A 21544-nucleotide genomic window follows, 5' to 3' on the forward strand; every position below is an offset into this window, starting at 1 on the left:
TATGTCTGGGTTAAGTCGTCTAGCGTTTCTGGTTTCGGTATGTCTGGGTTAAGTCGTCTAGCGTTTCTGGTTTCGGTATGTCTGGGTTAAGTACTCAGGCTATTGTTTGATTTTCAGACAGCAGTCTTTATGCTTTCGTGTGGATAGATGGATGCACTTGGGTGGTTTGGCCATCTATTGCCAGACACTAATCTTCCTGCACTGTTAGTCAGTTTTATTTATTTTATTTCACCTTTTATTTAACCAGGTAGGACAGTTGAGAACAAGTTCTCATTTACAACTGCGACCTGGCCAAGATAAAGCAAAGCATTGCGACAAAACACCAGAGTTACACATGGAATAAACAAAGGTACAGTCAATAACACAATAGAAAATAATATACACAGTGTGTGCAAATGTAGTAAGATTAGGATGGTAAGGCAATAAATAGGCCATAGTGGCGAAATAATAAAAATGTAGCATTAACACTGGAGCGATAGATGTGCAGATGATGATGTGCAAGTAGAGATACTGGGGTGCAAAAAGAATATGAGAAAAAATAACTATGGGGATGAGGTAGTTGGGTGGGCCATATCAGAGTGATGCTTGATGTTTGTTGGAAAGCTACTATTAATAGTTTAAAAAAGGGGGTGGGGAGAATTCCATGTAGCAGACGCTTTTACCCAAAGTCACTTAGTCAGGGATCGAACCCAATATCCTGGCGTTGCAAGCGCCCTACTCTACTAACTGAGCTACAGAAGATCATACACAGAATAGACAGAATCTGCTATTGCTTTGATGGCTTTTGGTCAGTGAGTGAGAGATGACTTCCCATAGCTGTTCTACAATACATGTCGTCCATGGGAGCAGTGTGTCCTTGTCTGACTCATTCACGGGGCGGCAGGGTAGCCTAGTGGTTAGAGCGTTGGGCTAGTAACCGGAAGGTTGCAAGTTCAAATCCCAGAGCTGACAAGGTACACATCTGTCGTTCTGCCCCTGAACAGGCACTGTTCCTAGTCCGTCATTGAAAATAAGAATTTGTTCTTAACTGACTTGCCTAGTTAAATAAAGGTCAAATTAAAAAATGTAAAATTCACAAGTATCTACTACTATTGAGCTCTACTACACTGGGTAACAAACACTGTAAATTGGTCTTAGAGATGCTCTTTACTTTGGCCTCAGTAGTTTGTCTAATGAAGAGCAGCATAATGACTCTTTCTGTCTACCTTTTGTCTTGATCATCTTATTCTTACCATTGTTTTTATTTCTTATATATTTATTAGGACTGTAAACCCACAATCAAACCAGAAATGCATCTTCTACGTCATGTGCACTGGTGTCCCAGCCAGTCAGCATATAAACAGGAAGGGTGGGTGGGTGTCCATAATGATAGCTCAGATAGGGGAAATGCAGGATGTGCAGAATGTTTTATGAGGAATGAGAGGAAATGGGTGGACAGGTACAGTGTTAACCTGTCCCTCCCTGCAGGATGAGACACTGCTAATAAATCCTCCACTTCCTCCTTTAATCTGATTTGCTTTAAAGCTACAGTATGTAATTCGTTTTTCAGAGAAACTGCATGCATCCCTGCTGTAAAACTGAGGGATATTGCAGATTGCACCTTTTTAAGGCTAGGGCCCAGGGATTTCCCCTATCTGCTCCTCTCCTGAATTAGTTTCATTTTACAGGATGGGGTACAGCAAATAAATCCTCTGTTTCCTCTTTTTTTAATCTGGTGCTTTTTTTTTTAAACTGAGGGGGCTTTCTACCTCTTTGGTTCAGTTAGTAAGAGCATGGCTCTAGCCAATCGAAGGTTGTGGGTTTAATTCCCGCAGGGATAACCTACACATACTGAGAATGTGTGCACTGTGCTATACGTGACCTCTCTCGCTGACTGACATGCTTCTAGCCACAGTGCTGAAACATCTGTGACTGACATGCTTCTAGCCACAGTGCTGAAACATCTGTGTCTGACATGCTTCTAGCCACAGTGCTGAAACATCTGTGACTGAGTCACAACCTCCATTTAAGGCCATTAGTCTACATTAGTATTTATTCATGCATTCCATTCCTTATTTTTACTTCACTTGCTGTGTTTTCTGATGTAAAGGACCTATTTTGTCTATTCTTGGAAACAGTTGGGGAGATGCCTGACAGGGATAAAGAAATATTCCGGAGGAGAGAGAGATCCAGAGATGAGGGGGGAAAAGTGAGCCGGAGGGATGGAAGAAAGGGAAGCGAGAGACAGTGAGTGGGGATGTTAAGAGACAGGGTAGCACATGAAGACAAACAGGTGATGGAGATATCAATCAGGACAGAGATACTAACTGTGGCCTTTTTGATTTTATTTGCCAGTTTAAAAAATCAAATAAAAAACATACTCACAGTGAATGTTATCAACGTGACTGGGATATCACCAAAAAAATATCTACAGTATTTCCTTTGTGGTCCCTAAATTCCATTGAAGCTATACAATGGCGCCTTCCAAAATTGCGCCCTATTCCCTTACCTACTTTTTACCTGGGCCCATAGGGCTCTGGTCAAAGTAGTGCAATAATATAGTGAATAGGGTGTCATTGGTGACACACAGGTAGGTGTGCTGAGAACTAGAGAGAGGGGCCATTTGAGTGGTTTGTTGCACCAGAGACAAAATGACTTGTTTTAACAGAGCCCTCATCACTAAAAGCCTATTGTCTAAGTAGAGCATTAACTGACTGAAGTAAATGTAAAGCGCTCGGTGCTTTTGGCTGTAGTGTGAAGGAGAAAGAGAGCGTGGCGCTCATAGTGATTGAAAATGAGCTGTTCTAAGTGTTCTTTTATTTTTGTTCTAAGGGTTCTTAACAGTGGGAGTGTTCTGAGTGATGGCCTGTCTCTGCTCTATGGGAGATAATCTTTTCAAGAGACTGAATCTAACAAACTGCTCATGTACTTCAAATGTTCCTCTCTAACCTCTACCAACTACTCCACCCTCTCTACACTATCTCTCCACTAATTACACTTGACAACCCAAAGCACCCACAGACATCACTACAGCGCTGGGAACATTGTCTTCTGTCTGACTTCATTTAGTTCTTCAGTGTACTTTGACTCAAACTCCCCATCTCCTCAGTCTGTCCCTCCTTCCAAGGACATCCTTAGCTACATGATCCAATACTGATTCCACTGTGGAGGGGAGTCATTAAAGCAATTAGCCAAGCTAGCAGCATTCTCTTACTTCTATCAGAAGAATTGCATGAGAATCCAGAGTGACTTTGAACACTGGTTATGGTTTCACAATAAATCACAGAGGACAAGGTGTTATGTTTTATACTGTATCTGTATTGTACCTAGTCTGCCACTCTGTCAGGTGAGAGTCTGATCGGCTACTATTGACCTTTTACATTCCAGTATGGAGCATTGAACCTGTCTGATCCTTCTCCCACTAACTGCAGCTCACAGGCCCGCTAATAGAGCCTCCTAGGGCAGTTGAGCTCTGTACTCATGCCCATTGAAACCGGCATATTTTGTACGCTTAAAAATAATTCTGAGCACATTGGCAAAGGGCAGAACATCATGCAGAAGAAATAAGAGAACAGAATACTGTTGTAGCGATTTCAATATGCACTGTGAATCCCATTGATTCTTTCAGTCAATATCTAGCCTTACTCTCTGTGTGGGCAACTCACACATGGAGTGGTTTTAACACCCTCATGACCACGTTTCTCAGCCCTGTCAATTTGTGTTCAGCCACCTGAATGCACAGACGCCACACCAGTCTCCTGCTATGTGTCCAGTTAGTGTTGGTTGAGATTGAGGCTCAAAGGAGGATTCAGTGAGATGCATTCCATTTCATATTTCCATGATCAAATCCAATTTAAATGTTATTTATGTGGCACATTTCATAGAGTGAAATGCTGTGCAGATGGTGCTTCACATACATGCATAGATGAGGACCATAATGTTTCCAAACGAGCTGGATAAGATATAACTCAGTGACCAGGTTATGAAAAAATAATCTTGACCTGAATAATGCAGAATGGTTAAACCAAAAGGATTTAAGCAGAAATACTTTGAAAATGTAATAATTAGTCATGAATTATAAGTCATATTCCTCCAAGTATGGCACAGCTTGTATCAAATACACATTTAATGGCTCTAAGTGAAGTAAGTGAAGTTTTGATGAGGAACAGTCAGTCATTTCAAAGTTTGAGGATTTATGAGCAATATCTTGAGTCTGGTAGCTAAGAAACTAGAAAATAAAACACAATTGTATTGTACACAGTTTCCATATACACTGTAATATTTAAGGGAGCCTCACATCTTTCAGAGGGGTGGTGTCATGGAGCGCATGACCGTGATCCTGAAACAAATGATTGGTTGGAGAAACTCTGTTTCTATTCAAGGTATAGTCAAGAATCCTGAAACAGAAGAGAATGTTGGATAGGGTTGCGCATTCCATTTGCCAACCATACATTGACATAAGGTGCCAAAGTCAATTGTTAGTTGTGCACGCCAGTTACTAAAACAATGTCACTTGTTAACCATGTTTCTACTGTGTATAAAGCTGGCCATTTTAAACATACATGCTCTAGCAATGTGAAATATATTATTAGAATAACGATTAAAGTGTTGCTAGAGAATAATCATTTAATTTAACCTACCTGATGCATTATTGTGCAATTTATTGAAGTGTGTGTTTATGTAAAACTGTTGTTTTATGGTACATGTCCATGGGAAATTACGCATTTATGGTAGATATGTGTTTTGGGGCTATCATGATGGGACATTCATAGCGGCCAAGAGTTCCTGGATAGAGTATTTAGGTGGTCAGTTGGCCTTTGCCTGAGCGAGAGCAGGCTGGGCAGGTAACAAGTTGGCTAGAGTAGAGTTACACCTGTGTTTGGCTATAGACTGTTGTTACCGGAATAATTTATACTGAGCATATCTTTGATTTATTCAAGTATTTGTCAAAGTCCTGTTTGTTATTTTCTGTATTAAGTTTATTGGCCAATTGGTCCTGCACCTGTCTCATCCGGTACCAGAAGATCCTGTCTGTCTCCTCACTGTCCAATCCACTGCTTCTGCTTCACAGGTGGTTTGTGACAAAACTGGAGAGTAATCAGACATTATTTTTTACAACCGAGAGGAAGCAAATGTATAATATGTTGTATGTTTAAAGCACAATCATTTATTAATTCAATGCAGGTGTCATTGAATCTTTATGAAAATGTTTTTCCATTTTCTCCCACCCCATTCAGCAGTCCTAAAATCTATCATGTTGTTCCATGATTGACGTCTTCCCTGGTCAAACGTAGTGCCCAACATGGGGATCAGTGTGTCATGTGGAGACGCCATGTGGGTTAATTACCAATGCATGAAGCTTGATGTAATTATTTCAGAATCTCTGAATTAAACATGCTTCAGGGGCCAGGAACAATCGACAGACAGGCTCCTCAACCATAGAGGGAAAACGACCCCCTCTCCTGTCACTCTCTTGCTCTCTCCATCTTAAAAAAAAAAGGTGATCATCTCCCTCGGTCTCTTTCATCACTCCCTCTTGGTTGCTATCTCTCACTGTCTGTCTCTCCCCATCTCCCCCTAGCTCTTTGCTGTTGAATTGTAAAGGGGATCTCTTCTTGTCTGGAGATTTATTTATTTATTTTTGTGGGGGGCGTTTGTCAGCCTGCTATGAAAGTCCCTGCTAATGGATTTAAGGTCAATGTCCCAATCCCCTGGGCTAGGGCAGTTAGCCTACTGATAAAGATAAATTCTCGGCGTTCGTTCTGATTATTCCCATCCTCTTTTAAAGTGTCATTCAGATCCTTTATAACGCCGTTCCGTTTAATCCGTGAATCTTAGAAATCAATTATATTACATAATAAATGTCTGAGCAGACACCCGCTCTGCGGCGTTCATGATGTGGTCGATCGGTTTAGTTTAGCCTCTTCCACTTCCTTATAGCAACAGTCTCTATGCGGGGAAGCTCACGCAGGAGAGAGCATCAGTGGCACACGTCTCAACATTAGGTCTAGTTTACTGTTCTTCTGTGTGGTAATGATGGTCTGTTGTCGGTCAATAAATAGAGGGAAGGAAGGGGAGATAGGAGGGTGTGAGCCAAGGTTATTATAGTAAAGTAAATCAAAACGAATCATGAAGAAGCTATTTTGTAAACGGAAATAAAATAATTAACAAACCTGTTAATGACGTGGCACCCAACCATTGGTGGATGCATGCAAAATCAATTAAGGGGAACACCACGTTGATGTGGTTAGCTGATACCTAAAATACCTATCCAGGTGTTGCTCAGATCTTACGTCTGAGCAGAGGAACGGCCCATTTGAGATGAGTTTGATGCAAGACTTTGTGCTCACACAGTCACAGAGTGTCTGCACATGTGCGCTTCATACTGCTACAACATGGTAGCTAATGGGACCTTAACAGTGGGGAAGTTTAGCCTCGCGCTTCCATCCTCCTAGTTGTTGCGGAAATTGTTACTGTTTTACTTCGTAAATATAAAAACGAAATATAAATGTTTGCTTGTTGCTAAAGTTATAATAGTTCGCCCAATTTCAGTATGTGACAAAACAAACAAGTATATTAGTATAGAGAATCATTGTACCATCTTAACCGGTGTGAAATGTATTTTCCATAACCAAAAACATTGTATTTTCAGCTCTTCTGAAACTGTTGTACAAAACCGAAAGTAAAAGACGCAAAAACGAAATTTAAGAACGAGAAGCATAGAAATAGCACACACAGAACAGATCTACCACTTTGAAAGCAAGTCTATGAGAATGAATTTGGTTTGACCACCCAAAAAGTTGCATATTGCAGCTTTTAATTTAAAGCCACAATTATAATCATCTTGGGAGGAGAGGGATGCCGTTTTTAATGTAATTCCAAACAAGGTCAGATTGAACGATTACTCAGTGTGTGTGTGTAGCTGTCTGTTATGATCATATTCAGGAGGAACTGGCAGACCCAGACAGACAGCACACCTCCTCCTCCTGTTCATCCCCAGTCCCCCCCAGGGGGGGGTGCAGCACATGCCTACCTCACTCATCCATCTGCCCCTGCACTAGAAGCACTACCACTGATCTAATGATAGTGTTCCTGGCTGCCCTGCCATAGCTCTGTACACTGGAGACAATGAGGTTAATATTAGGAGACAGACACAGGATTTGACCACCCTAATCTCATACTAGGGCGAGTGGGTTTATATTGGGGCCAGTCAAAGGTCAGACGAAGAGCTGCATTTTTGTTCTGTTAAAACATTTTGAATTTAGTCCATGGGGGGGGGGCATTATTGTTCATTTCCAGAATCATGGGACTGTGTTTACATGTACACGTTCATTTGATTAGGATTGTTTTAGGAGGATTGGGAGTTTCAGATGGCTACCCTTTGTAAATATTGACCATGAGTAGATTGTCCAAGATCTTATGAAGACACAGGACGCCTTGTCATCATGGATAGTATGTTTTTGTTAGAATACCTAATATAAATGAACTTTTTAGGATTCCCTCAGTCTCCTTCACCCTCTGTGAACCAAGAAGGGGAGAATGTATGGATGGGCTAGTTCACTTGCCTTTTGCTGCCCTCTGCTGGTAGTCAGTGAGACGTTGGGCTGAATGATCATCACTAAACCTTGCTCCTTCTGTGTCTAAGTTGATTTAGCCCCATACTCATTGAGCGTCACCTATTTGTGGTATCAATTCCATATTCATGCTTGAACAAACTTTCGTGGTTCAAACTTGTGAAACGGTGTGTTACACACACACACACACACCCTAACACTCAGCAGAGAGTGGTTTATGTTATCTAGTGAATGAACAGTTAGTCAGTGTGTGTGTGGTAGTGAGCAGAAAGACCCAGCTGGTAACACACAGCCCTACCCTCACAGTAGCCCTGGCTATATTTATGTTTGCTGGACACTCCTTCTCCTTTGAGTTGAAGTTGCATTGTTCTCCACTGAGTGTTCTGAGGAGTAAGTCAGTCAAGTTTGAAAAGACAACGTGGAACCGGACTGTCGTTCCTCCTGTCAAGCCCGGGGAGGAGGAGGAGGAGGAGGAGGAGGAGGAGACATAAGAAACAGGCTGCCAACTTGTGGTGAGAATTGTAAAAGATCTTTACTTTTCCTGTTACCCTCACGCTCAACTGGAGGACCTGGTGAACTAATGCCTGTTAGTTTAGTGTTGGTTTGCTGATGTTGGCCTTCTTTCATAGGATCAACAACATTGTTCTGTAATAATAGACCTCTTTCGTGGCTGTGGAGAAGTTTTATCATAATAATTGATCTGCTGTTATTTGCTGTGTCTCTGGTTCCTCCCCTTTAGTGTCGTCCTGTTTTCACCAAGCCGTGTGTGTGTACAGTATGACCCTGCTAAGAGATTGTTGTGATGGACATGATAGCTATGATGTATGATATGACCCAGTCCCCTGTTGTTAGACTGTGCTGATGCATGACAAAGGGATATGTACTGTAGCAGGCCTGTTGCACATAATGGGTGTCTGCTGAATGGTTGATAGTTGTCCGACTGAAGGAGTGAATGTGAAGGCCTATGTGTTTGCTAACTATTATTAGGCTGAGATGATTGACACAGAAATAGGAATTGATATAGAGGAGCGATCTGAGGAGATAAGAGATGTGCGGATTTGTATCTCTATATTGGCGGCAGGTAGCCTAGTGGTTAGCGTTGGGCCAGTAACTGAAAGGTTGCTTGTTCGATCCCTGCTCTTGAGCAAGGCACTTAACCCTAATGGCTCCAGGGTCTCCGTTAATAATGGTTGATCCCTGGCCATGACCACACTTTCTGAGGGTGTCTCATGGGGAGGGATATGCAAAAAAACTAAATGTCCATTTCACCATAATTGTACAGATTAAGAGGTTGTACATGGGTGAAACAGGACAAATATAAGTGCCCCCTATTTGACTAGCTTTTGGCGGTAAACCGAGGTATTTGGAAATAGCCACGGGATGGTTTTTCAATACTGTCAATACCGTTGAAACTATTTCTTTAAAGTTGTTCAATAAATGTGAATATTTGTATCAATTTAAGTAAATGTCTGCAGTCAACTTGTGCAATACGTTAGGCGATAAAGCAGATCGTGTTAATTTCACCTGTCACATTACTTAGCATCATTATGCAGACGAGCCAGTCACATGTGTTTTGTTTGTTAAAAAGCACAACGGGAGAAAGCAGGAGCAGGTGAGTCCAGCACTGTATTTACAGGGGTCGTGTTTTATATTCAAAGTCAAGTGTTTTTTGTTTGCTTCGGTAGAGTGATCAGGGACGTGCAACTGTAGTTTTCCTTCACAGAAAATACACAGTGCAACACACCTGGCAGAAAATAGCTTCATTTTCATCAGATGACAACAATGGAATTGATTGGTTTTTTTTGTGTTTTGTTTTTTAAAATTACGGTGTGTGGCCATCATGTTTATCATAGAAAGATTGTAGCCAGCTACATTTCAATTTTTTTTGCTTAAAGTTAATCTTGCATTTTTACAAAGAATTAGGCTGGCTACACCGCGATAAGTAGCTACCCGTCAGTCAGAGCGCTGTCTGCTGTTAGAATGCCGCTTCGGGAATTCTCATCCGAGTGGAGAAGTGCAACTGAAGCATAAAATTTGTCTGTTGCCGAGCAGAAATTACAATAACAATTTTAGAGCTGTGTTTGCAAAATAATATTTCTGCATTTTATATTTTTCCTGCGTGAAAATCACAGAACGGGACCCCTAAGTTTAACTTGCTAGTGACAGTGCATTTGGAAAGTATTCAGACCCCTTGACTTTTTCCACATTGTTACCTTACAGCCTTATTCTAAAATTGATGCAAATTATATATATTTTTTTATCCATCTACATACAATACCCCATAAAGACAAAGCTACATTTTTGCAGATGTATAAAAAAAACAAATATCACATTCAGACCCTTTTGAAGCACCTTTGGCAGCAATTACAGTATTGTTTTCTTGTTTTCTTGGGTATGACGCTACAAGCTTGGCACACCTGTATTTGGGGAGTTTAACCCATTCTTCTCTGCAGATCATCTCATGCTCTTTTAGGTTGGATAGGGAGCAATGCTGCACAGCTATTTTCAGGTTTCTCCATAGATTTTCGATCGGGTTCAAGTCCCAGTCCTGGCTGGGACACTTAAGGACATTTAGAGACTCCTGCGTTGTCTTGGCTGTGTGCTTAGGGTTCTTGTCCTGTTAGAAGGTGAACCTTCTCCCCCAGTCTGAGGTCCTGAGCGCTCTTCAGCAGGTTTTCATCAAGGATCTCTCTGTTCTGATTCTGCCACCACCATACTTCACCGTAGGGATGGTGCCAGGTTTCCTCCAGACATGAGGCTTGGCATTCAGGTCAAAGAGTTCAATCTCGGTTTCATCAGACCAGAGAATCTTGTTTCTCATGGTCCGAGAGTCCTTTAGGTGCCTTTTGGCAAACTCCAAGTGGGCTGATGTGCCTTTTACTGAGGAGTGGCTTCTGTCTGGCCACTCTACAAAAAAGGCCTGATTGGTGGAGTGCTGCAGAGATGGTTGTCCTTTTGCAATGTTCTCCCATCTCCACAGAGGAACTCTGGAGCTCTGTCAGAGTGACCATTAGGTTCTTCGTCACCTGACCAAGGCTCTTCTCCCTCGATTGCTCAGTTTGGCCGGGCGGCCAGCTCTAGGAAGAGTCTTGGTGGTTCCAAACTTCTTCCATTTAAGAATGATGGAGGCCACTGTGTTCTTGGGAATCTTCAATGCTGCAGACATTGTTTTGGTACCCTTCCCCAGATGTGTGCCTCGACACAATCCTGTCTCGGAGCTCTACGGACAAGTCCTTCGACCTCATGGCTTGGTTTTTACTCTGACATTCACTGTCAATTGTGTGCCTTTCCAAATCATGTTCAATCAATTGAATTTACCACAGGTGAACTCCAATCAAGTTGTAGAGACATCTCAAGGATGGTCAATGGAAACAGGATGAACCTGAGCTCATTTTCAAATCTCATAGCAAAGGGTCTGAATACTTATGTAAAGGTATTCATTTTTCTTTTTAATACATTTGCAAACATGTCTAAAACTGTTTTCACTTTGTCATTATGGGGTATTGTGTGTAGATTGATGAGGAAAAACAATTTAATCAATTTTAGATAAGGCTGTAAATTAACAATGTGGAAAAAGTCAAGGGGTCTGAATACTTTCCCGAATGCACTGCATCGAAGTGGCTGAATTAATAACTAGACGGGGCATCATTGTTAGCTTTGCTGTGTCAAAGACAAAGCCCTTTTGATGAGCTCTCCGTACAGCTGCCACTGCTATCTTGACATTCAGTAGCTCCTACATATGGTTGTGGATGTAAATTCTATATAACTTGTGGAATTTTTGTTAGCATTCTGGTAATAGACACGCAATGGGCTTTTCTGTGGTTTTTGTGTACTTTTCTGCCCCCTTGTGTACCAAACCAGGTAATGGCATAAATCCAAGGATGAGAGGATGGTATGACAATATAAAAATGTGGATACCGCTCAAGCCTATATTTGACCGTTATATGCAATGCTTCATCTGAAGTGTGTGTGTTAGTGAGAGCATCCCCAGATAGCTCCAGCTCCACCATAAGCAGTCAGGTGAATTATCCACTGTAGCATTGTTTCTGAAAGGAGCACCTTAAGACAGATCTCTTATCACCAGACATACAGAGGCCTCAGGACACGAGACGAGGAAGATGTTTTGTCTTCAGATACCATCCGGACCAATTGTCAACTGGTAATGTGACTGTCCTTTACTCCTCTGATCTGGTGAGACCTGTTACAGGGGACTGCCTCAGTTACTGCTTAGAGAGGGAGAGAAGCACTGATGCTATGGTTCAGTAGTTTCAATGGAGATTCCCCCTGTCAGGACGTACACAGGGCATCTGCAACCCATCTGTTCCGTTTGTCTGAGGGTCATAGTGTAACAAAGGTGCCTGGTTGTGGCTTTCCCTCTACTCTGTCTGATGAGCATCAGACGGTTGTATACAAAGTGAAGTATTATGCAGGATCTTGGATGGGGAATGTAACTATGGCCATTACATTCACGAGCATAATAATGTAAGAAGGTATTTTTCATATAAGTGAAGACATCATGACAGCTGTTTTTCATAGCAGCTTACAATGACGTAGGACGTGTTGTGTTGAACATACCATGCAAAATAAGCGCTGGGAGGCATGAGATATCATGTGGTCACCCCACAATGGAATGTTTATGAGAAGCACGCAGTGGCAATCTGTCTGTGGTCTGACAGTGCTATGCCTCTCAATGGGCAACAGTCTAGATCATTTGTTCATTCATTTCTCAACTCGACGGTTGAAATGAAAAGGTCTGTGTCCCAAATTGCACCCTGTTCCCTATATAGTGCACTACTGGTCAACGGGACCTGGTGAAAAGTAATACACTTCATAAGGAATGGGGTACCATTTGGGATGCATGCAGCCAAGCATCTAGATTTGACTGTTTCTGACCTCCGGGGCATCATGTCATTTAACCGAATGAATGGTTCTTTTTTTCTGGACACTTGAGCCAGTCAGTCACAGCATCATACCACAAGGAGGAGACCAGTGAGCCTTCAGTTACTGGTCACAGCATCATACCACGAGGGTTAGGGTTAGTATCATACCACAAGGAGGAGACCAGTGAGCCTTCAGTTACTGGTCACAGCATCATACCACGAGGGTTAGGGTAAGTATCATACCACAAGGAGGAGACCAGTGAGCCTTCAGTTACTGGTCACAGCATCATACCACGAGGGTTAAGGTTAGTACCATACCACAAGGAGGAGACCAGTGAGCCTTCAGTTACTGGTCACAGCATCATACCACGAGGGTTAGGGTTAGTACCATACCACAAGGAGGAGACCAGTGGGCCTTCAGTTACTGGTCACAGCATCCTACCACGAGGGTTAGTGTTAATATCATACCACAAGGAGGAGACCAGTGAGCCTTCAGTTACTGGTCACAACTCAAGATTGTTTGGGGAAAAGACACTAGAATACATACCCTTTTTAAATTCATTATAACATAATGTGTTGAACATTTCTGATTTAGTTTCGAGAGGTTAGGCAGAGTACAGACATTTTAAATCCACTCAAATGATTAGTGTGAGGGATGCATACTCTTTTTAAATGATTCATAATAACAGATGTAATATTTTCAGCTTTATTTATGTTGTCTGCATGCTTTGGTTGTAGGTTTGGGGTAAAGAGGCAGTTGGAGTATAGCATGTATGGGAGATTTACACGACCGGTCAAAAGTTTTAGAACATCTACTCATTCAAGGGTTTTATTTTATTTGTACTATTTTCTACATTGTATAATAATAGTGAAGACATTAAAACTATGAAATAACACGTATGGAATCATTTAGTAACCAAAAAAGTTAAATAAATCAATATATTTGAGATTCTTCAAATAGCCAAACTTCGCCTTGATGACAGCTTTGCACCCTCTGGGCATTCTCTCAACCAGCTTCACCTGGAATGCTTTTCCAACAGTCTTGGATTCCCACACGCTGAGCACCTGTTGCCTGCTTTTCCTTCACTCTGCGGTCCGACTCATCCCAAACCATCTCAATTTGGCTGAGGTCGGGGGATTGTGGAGGGCAGGTCATCTGATGCAGCACTCCATCACTCTCCTTCTTGGTAAAATAGCCCTTACACAGCCTGGAGGTGTATTGGGTCATTGTCCTGTTGAAAAACAAATGATAGTCTCACTAAATCCAATCCAGATGGGATGGTGTATCGCTGCAGAATGCTGTGGTAGCCATGCCGGTTAAGTGTGCCTTGAATTCTAAATAAATCAGACATTGTCACCAGTAAAGCACTCTCACAGCATAACACCTCGTTCTCCATGTATTACGGTGGGAAATAAACATGCAGAGATCATCCATTCAACCACACCGCGTCTCACAAAAACACTGCGGTTGGAACCAAAAAATCTACAATTTGGACTCCAGACCAAAGGACAAATTTCCACCGGTCTAATGTCTATTGCTCATGTTTGTTGGCCCAAGCAAGTCTCTTCTTATTATTGGTGGTCTTTAGTAGTGGTTTCTTTGCAGCAATTCGACCACGAAGGCCTGATTCACACAGACTCTTCTGAAGAGTTGATGTTGAGATGTGTCTGTTACTTGGACTCTGAAGCATTTATTTGGGCTGCAATTTCTGAGGCTGGTAACTCTAATGAACTCATCCTCTGCAGCAGAGCTAACTCTGGGTCTTCCATTCCTGTGGCGGTCTTCGTGAGAGCCAGTTCATCATAATGCTTGATCGTTTTTGCGACTGCACTTGAATAAACTTTCAACGTTCTTGAAATATTTCCGTATTGACCGACCTTCATGTCTGAAAGCAATGGACTGTTTCTCTTTGCTTATTTGGGCTGTTCTTGCCATATTCTACAGTCGTGGCCAAAGGTTTTGAGAATGACACAAATATTAATTTTCACAAAGTCTGCTGCCTCAGTTTGTATTAGATGTCGACTGATTAATCGGAATGGCCGAGTAATTCGGGCCGATTTCAAGTTTTCATAACAATCGGAAATCGGTATTTTGGGGCGCCGATTAGACAAAAAAAAATGTATTTTTTATACCTTTATTTAACTAGGCAAGTCAGTTAAGAACACATTCTTATTTTCAATGATGGCCTAGGAATGGTGGGTTAACTGCTTTGTTCAGGGGCAGAATGACAGATTTTCATCTTGTCAGCTCAGGGGATCCAATCTTGCAACCGTACAGTTAACTTGTCCAACACAATAACGACTTGCCTCTCTCTCGTTGCACTCCACAAGGAGACTGCCTATTAAGCGAATGCAGTAAGTCAAGGTAAGTTGCTAGCTAGCATTTAAACTTATCTTGTAAAAAAACAATCAATCATAATCACTAAATCAAATCAATTTTTTTTAGTTAACTAGTTTCACTAGTTAACTACACATGGTTGATATTATCTAGCGTGTCCTGCGTTGCATATAATCTGACTGAGCATACAAGCATACAAGTATCTGACTGAGTGGTGGTAGGCAGAAGCAGGCGCGTAAACATTCATTCAAACAGCACATTGTTGCGTTTTGCCAGCAGCTCTTCGTTGTGCGTCAAGCATTGCGCTGTTTGACTTCAAGCCTATCAACTCCCGAGATGAGGCTGGTGTAACCGAAGTGAAATGGCTAGCTAGTTAGCTTGCGCTAACTAGAGGGACTGAAGCTATACTGTTTCACTGGCAATACTAAAGTGCCTATAAGAACATCCAATAGTCAAAGGTTAATGAAATACAAATGGTATAGAGGGAAATAGTCCTATAATTACTAGAATAACTACAACCTAAAACTTCTTACCTGGGAATATTGAAGACTCATGTTTAAAGGAACCACCAGCTTTCATATGTTCTCATGTTCTGAGCAAGGAACTGAAACGTTAGCTTTCTTGCATAGCACATATTGCACTTTTGCTTTCTTCTCCAACACTTTGTTTTTGCATTATTTAAACCAAATTGAACATTTCATTTTTTACTTGAGGCTAAATTGATTTTATTGATGTATTATATTAAGTTAAAATAAGTGTTCATTCAGTATTGTTGTAATTGTCATTATTTAAATAAATTGTACGACCTCATGAAGCTGGTTGAGAGAATGCTTCTACACCTGCATTGCTTGCTGTTTGGGGTTTTAGGCTGGGTTTCTGTACAGCACTTTGAGATATCAGCTGATGTACGAAGGGCTATATAAATAAATTTGATTTGAATGCCAAGATTGTGCAAAGCTGTCATCAAGGCAACGAAGAACCTCAAATATAAATATATTTTGATTTGTTTAACACTTTTTTTTTACCACATGATTCCATGTGTTATTTCATAGTTTTGATGTCTTCACTATTATTCTACAATGTAGACAATAGTAAAAAAAAAATAAGAAAAATCGTTGCATGAGTGGGTGTTCTAAAACTTTTGACCGGCAGTGTATGGGATAGCTTAGTACAGGAGATATATGGAAGATGGTGCCGGAGAGAATGGCTGTTGTTTTATTGGCTCTTAAAACTTCTTATGGCTGGGGGCAGTATTGAGTAGCTTGGATGAATAAGGTGCCCAGAATAAACTGCCTGCTCCTCAGTCCCAGTTGCTAATAAATGCATATTATTTGGATAGAAAACACTGAAGTTTCTAAAACTCTTTGAATGATGTCTGTGAGTATAACAGAACTCATATGGCAGGCAAAAACCTGAGAAAAAATCCAACCAGGAAGTGGGAAATCTGAGGTTGGTCGATTTTTCAACTCATTCCCTATTGAAGATACAGTGGGATATTGCACCTCCTAAGGCTTCCACTAGATGTCAACCGTCTTTAGAAACTTGTTTGAGGCTTCTACTGTAAAGGAGGGGCTCATAAGGTCTCTTTGAGGCAGTGGTCTGGCAGATTGCCACGAACTGGTCACGCGCATTCACATGAGAGGTAGCTCGCGCTCCATTGCTTTTCTACAGACAAAGGAATTCTCCTGTTGGAACATCATTGAAGTGTTATGTTAAAAAAACATCCTAAAGATTGATTCTATACATCGTTTAACCTGTTTCTACGGACTGTAATGGAACTTTTTGACATTTCGTCTGCTCCTAGTGAACGCCCTTCGTGACTTTGGATTTGTTTACAAAATGCGCTAACAAAAGTAGTTATTTGGACATAAATGATGGACATTATCGAACAAATCAAACATTTATTGTGTAACTGGGATTCCTGGGAGTGCATTCTGATGAAGATCATCAAAAGTAAGTGAATATTTATAATGTTATTTCTGACTTCTGTTGACTGCACAATATGGTGGACATCTTTTTGGCTTGTTGGGTCTCTGAGTGCAGTACTCACTCATGGTGCAATACTCACTCACTCATTGCATGGTTTGCTTTTTCCGTAAAGCTTTTTTGAAATTTGACACAGCGGTTGCATTATCTAAAGTTCCATGCGTAACACTTGTATTTTCATCAACATTTATAATGAGTATGTCTGTAAATTGATGTGGCTCTCTGCAAAATCACTGGATGTTTTGGAACTACTGAACATAACGCGCCAATGTATACTGCACATTTTTTATATAAATATGAACTTTATCGAACAAAACATACATGTATTGTGTAACATGAAGTCCTATGAGTGTCATCTGATAAAGATCATCAACGGTAATTGATAGAATTAATCTCTATTTCTGATTTGTGTGTCTCCACTCTTTGGCTGGAAAAATGGCTGTGTTTTTCTGTGACTTGGCTCTGACCTAACATAATCGTTTGTGGTGCTTTCGCTGTAAAGACTATTTGAAATCGGAAACTGTGGTGGGATTAACAACGAGATTACCTTTTAAAAATGGTATAAAATACTTGTATGCTTGAGGAGTTGTAATTATGAGATTTCTGTTGTTTTGAATTTGGCGCCCTGCACTTTCACTGACTGTTGTCATATCGATCCCGTTAACTTCTTAGGGCTGAGATCGCGTTTTTTTGCATCGTAGCATTTCACTGTAAGGTCTGCAACTGTTGTATTCGGCGCGTGTGACAAATAAAAATAAATATTCTGTTCTGGCTGATGACATTAACAGCCCCATTAGATGTTACATGTAATGTAAAACTTTGTGATCCTAAAGAGGACATATTGTACGTACAGTTAGGAACTTCCGCTAACTGCATGAAATATTACTTTGAAGTCTAACATTAGGTGGTCCTTCTGTAGCTCAGTTGGTAGAGCATGGCGCTTGTAACGCCAGGGTAGTGGGTTCGATTCCCGGGACCACCCATACGTAGAATGTATGCACACATGACTGTAAGTCGCTTTGGATAAAAGCGTCTGCTAAATGGCTTATTATTATTATTATTATTAAACTATAGTACTACATTATCCTTTTAAATTAAAAAAATAATATATACTGAACAAAAACAATGCAACATGTAGAGTGTTGGTCTCATGTTTCATGAGCTGAAATGAAAGATCCCTGAAGTGTTCCATATGCACAAAAAGCTTCATTCTCTCCGATTTGATGCACAAAAAGCTTAATTCTCTCCGATTTGATGCACAAACAGCTTAATTCTCTCCGATTTGATGCACAAATTTGTTTACATCCCTGTTAGTGAGCATTTCTCCTTTGCAAAGATAATCCATCCACCTGACAGGTGTGGCATATCAAGAAGCTGATAAAACTACATGATCAGTACACAAGTGCACCTTGTGCTAGGGACAATAAAAGGCCACTCCTAAAATGTATTGTCTTCTCACAAAACACCATGCCACAAATGTGAAGTTTTGAGGGAGCATGCAATTGGCATGCTGACTGCAGGAATGTCCACCAGAGCTGTCGTCAGAGAATTGAATGTTGATTTCTCTACCATAAGTTGCCTCAAATGTCGTTTTAGAAAATGTGTTTGTACATCAAAAAGTCCTCTCGGATTTGTTTTACTGTGGATATAGATACTTTCGTACCTGTTTCATCCAGCATCTTCACAAGGTCCTTCGCTGTTGTTCTGGGATTGATTTGCACTTTACGCACCAAGGTACGTTCATCTCCAGGAGACAGAACGCGTCTCCTTCCTGAGCAGTATGATGGCTGCGTGGTCCCATGGTGTTTATACTTGCGTACTATTGTTTGTACAGATGAACGTGGTACCTTCAGACGGTTGGAAATTGCTCCCAAGGATGAACCAGACTTGTGGAGGTCTACAATTATTTTCTGAGGTCTTGGCTGATTTCTTTTGATTTTCCAATGATGTCAAGCAAAGAGGCACTGAGTTTGAAGGTAGGCCTTGAAATACATCCACAGGTACACCTCCAATTTACTCAAATGATGTCAATTAGCCTATCAGAAGCTTCTAAAGCCATGACATTATTTTCTGGAATTTTCCAAGCTGTTTAAATGCACAGTCATCTTAGTGTATGTAAACTTCTGATCCACTGGAATTGTAATACAGTGAATTATGTGAAAAAATTATAATACAGTGAATTAAGTGAAATAATCTGTCTGTAAACATTTGTTGGAAAAATGACTTGTCATGCACAAAGTAGATGTCCTAAATGACTTGCCAAAACTACAGTTTGTTAACAAGACGTACGTGGAGCGGTTGAAAAACAAGTTTTAATGACTACACCCTAAGTGTATGTAAACTTCTGACTTCAACTGTAACAGCAGCTGCTTGTCAGCTTTGCATTCCTCAGAATCTTTGCAGAGCTGGGGACCATGTTTAATCACTGTTTTTCTTCCAAAGAGAAAATAATGATATGAAATATTGAAGAATGTCTGAGTCAGTGAAATTAAACACCAGGGATGCATCTCAAATGGTACCCTATTTCGCTATATAGGGTACACCATTTGATCAGAACCCTATAGGCCCTGGTCAAAAGTAGGGCACTATAAAGGGAATAAGGTGTACTTTGGGATACATCCCTGGTGTTTAATTTCACTGACTCAGACATTCTTCTTCAGCACAAACTGCTTATCAGTGAGAAGCTCAAGGTTACAGCTGATCTGCCAATGTTTCGTATAATTATTTTCTCTTTGGAAGAAAAACAGTGACTAAGCATGTTCTCCAGGCAGCTCTGCGAAAACTCGTGAGTGTCCCCATAACAGTACTGATATGGGGATATCAACATGTGATTCAGCAGCGTAGTCGATATCCATGAAGCCCTCACCTAGTCCCTGTCATGTAAACATAAAGGAAGAGTACAATGTCATATCAGATTACAGAGAGGAACATGGCTGTAGACTAAATGGTGTCAGCCCGGCTCTGTAGGACAGGACAGATATCACTATTATTTATTTTGTATTTCCAGTTTGCGAGAGGAAAATCATCAGCACTACTTTGAAGACATTTGCAGGAGATGAGTCTGCAAAAGTCCTGAACCTTTTCCTATCTTTTTAATTTTCTTCAGCCCACACAACAAAGGGCACTAAAGAACACAATAGTAGGATGTCTCTGCAGTGTTCTGTAGGTCTGGAGATCCTGGGTTTCTATTGAGGAAAAGCCATCTCACTAGTATTCCTGGTTATTTCTGGTACAATGAGCTGTGTACTTGTACCAAAACTTCTCAAGTTGATACTGTTGACAGTGGTCAGGTCAAAGATGACTGTACATACGATGCTTCTGGGGTGACTCCTGAGGAGGTCTGGAGAGTATGTAGGCATTGTATTACTGGTGGAGAGGGAAAGCCAGTAGCTCAGACACACCCACACACACACACACACACACACACACACACACACACACACACACACACACACACACACACACACACACACACACACACACACACTAGTCACACTAGTCAGCAGTGTGACGTTGTCCTTCATCAGTAACAGTGTGACGTTGTCCTTCATCAGTAACAGTGTGACGTTGTCCTTCATCAGTAACAGTGTGACGTTGTCCTTCATCAGTAACAGTGTGACGTTGTCCTTCATCAGTAACAGTGTGACGTTGTCCTTCATCAGTAACAGTGTGACGTTGTCCTTCATCAGTAACAGTGTGACGTTGTCCTTCATCAGTAACAGTGTGACGTTGTCCTTCATCAGTAACAGTGTGACGTTGTCCTTCATCAGTAACAGTGTGACGTTGTCCTTCATCAGTAACAGTGTGACGTTGTCCTTCATCAGTAACAGTGTGACGTTGTCCTTCATCAGTAACAGTGTGACGTTGTCCTTCATCAGTACAGTGTGACGTTGTCCTTCATCAGTACAGTGTGACGTTGTCCTTCATCAGTACAGTGTGACGTTGTCCTTCATCAGTACAGTGTGACGTTGTCCTTCATCAGTACAGTGTGACGTTGTCCTTCATCAGTACAGTGTGACGTTGTATTTAACATCAGTACAGTGTGACGTTGTCCTTCATCAGTACAGTGTGACGTTGTATTTAACATCAGTACAGTGTGACGTTGTCCTTCATCAGTACAGTGTGACGTTGTATTTAACATCAGTACAGTGTGACATTGTCCTTCGTCACTATTTAACATCAGTACAGTGTGACGTTGTCCTTCATCAGTACAGCAGTGTGACGTTGTCCTTCATCAGTAACAGTGTGACGTTGTATTTAACATCAGTACAGTGTGACGTTGTCCTTCATCATCAGTACAGTGTGACGTTGTCCTTCATCAGTACAGTGTGACGTTGTATTTAACATTAGTACAGTGTGACGTTGTATTTAACATCAGTACAGTGTGACACTGTCCTTCATCAGTACAGTGTGACATTGTCCTTCATCAGTACAGTGTGATGTTGTCCTTCATTACTATTTAACATCAGTACAGTGTGATGTTGTCCTTCATCAGTACAGTGTGACACTGTCCTTCATCAGTACAGTGTGACATTGTCCTTCATCAGTACAGTGTGACATTGTCCTTCATCAGTACAGTGTGACATTGTCCTTCATCAGTACAGTGTGACATTGTCCTTCATCAGTACAGTGTGACATTGTCCTTCATCAGTACAGTGTGACATTGTCCTTCATCAGTACAGTGTGACATTGTCCTTCATCAGTACAGTGTGACATTGTCCTTCATCAGTACAGTGTGACATTGTCCTTCATCAGTACAGTGTGACATTGTCCTTCATCAGTACAGT

At 41.2% G+C, this 21544-nt stretch overlaps 1 protein-coding gene across 5 annotated transcripts in view; it reads left to right on the forward strand.

Annotated features, from left to right (window-relative positions):
• LOC118369043 (SAM and SH3 domain-containing protein 1-like) overlaps positions 1–21544 on the forward strand; it is an 89035-nt gene that overhangs the window by 44291 nt on the left and 23200 nt on the right. The window contains exon 1 of one of the 5 annotated variants that reach the window (XM_052496561.1): positions 8043–8065. The exons of the other annotated variants lie outside the window; for them this stretch is intronic. The gene's annotated coding sequence lies outside the window, so the exon portion shown is untranslated. Of the gene's footprint in view, positions 1–8042; positions 8066–21544 lie in introns of those variants that run through there. 5 annotated transcript variants of the gene reach the window in all.

The sequence above is a fragment of the Oncorhynchus keta genome, chromosome 35, assembly GCF_023373465.1.
Source record: "Oncorhynchus keta strain PuntledgeMale-10-30-2019 chromosome 35, Oket_V2, whole genome shotgun sequence".
Taxonomy (NCBI): Eukaryota; Metazoa; Chordata; class Actinopteri; order Salmoniformes; family Salmonidae; genus Oncorhynchus; species Oncorhynchus keta.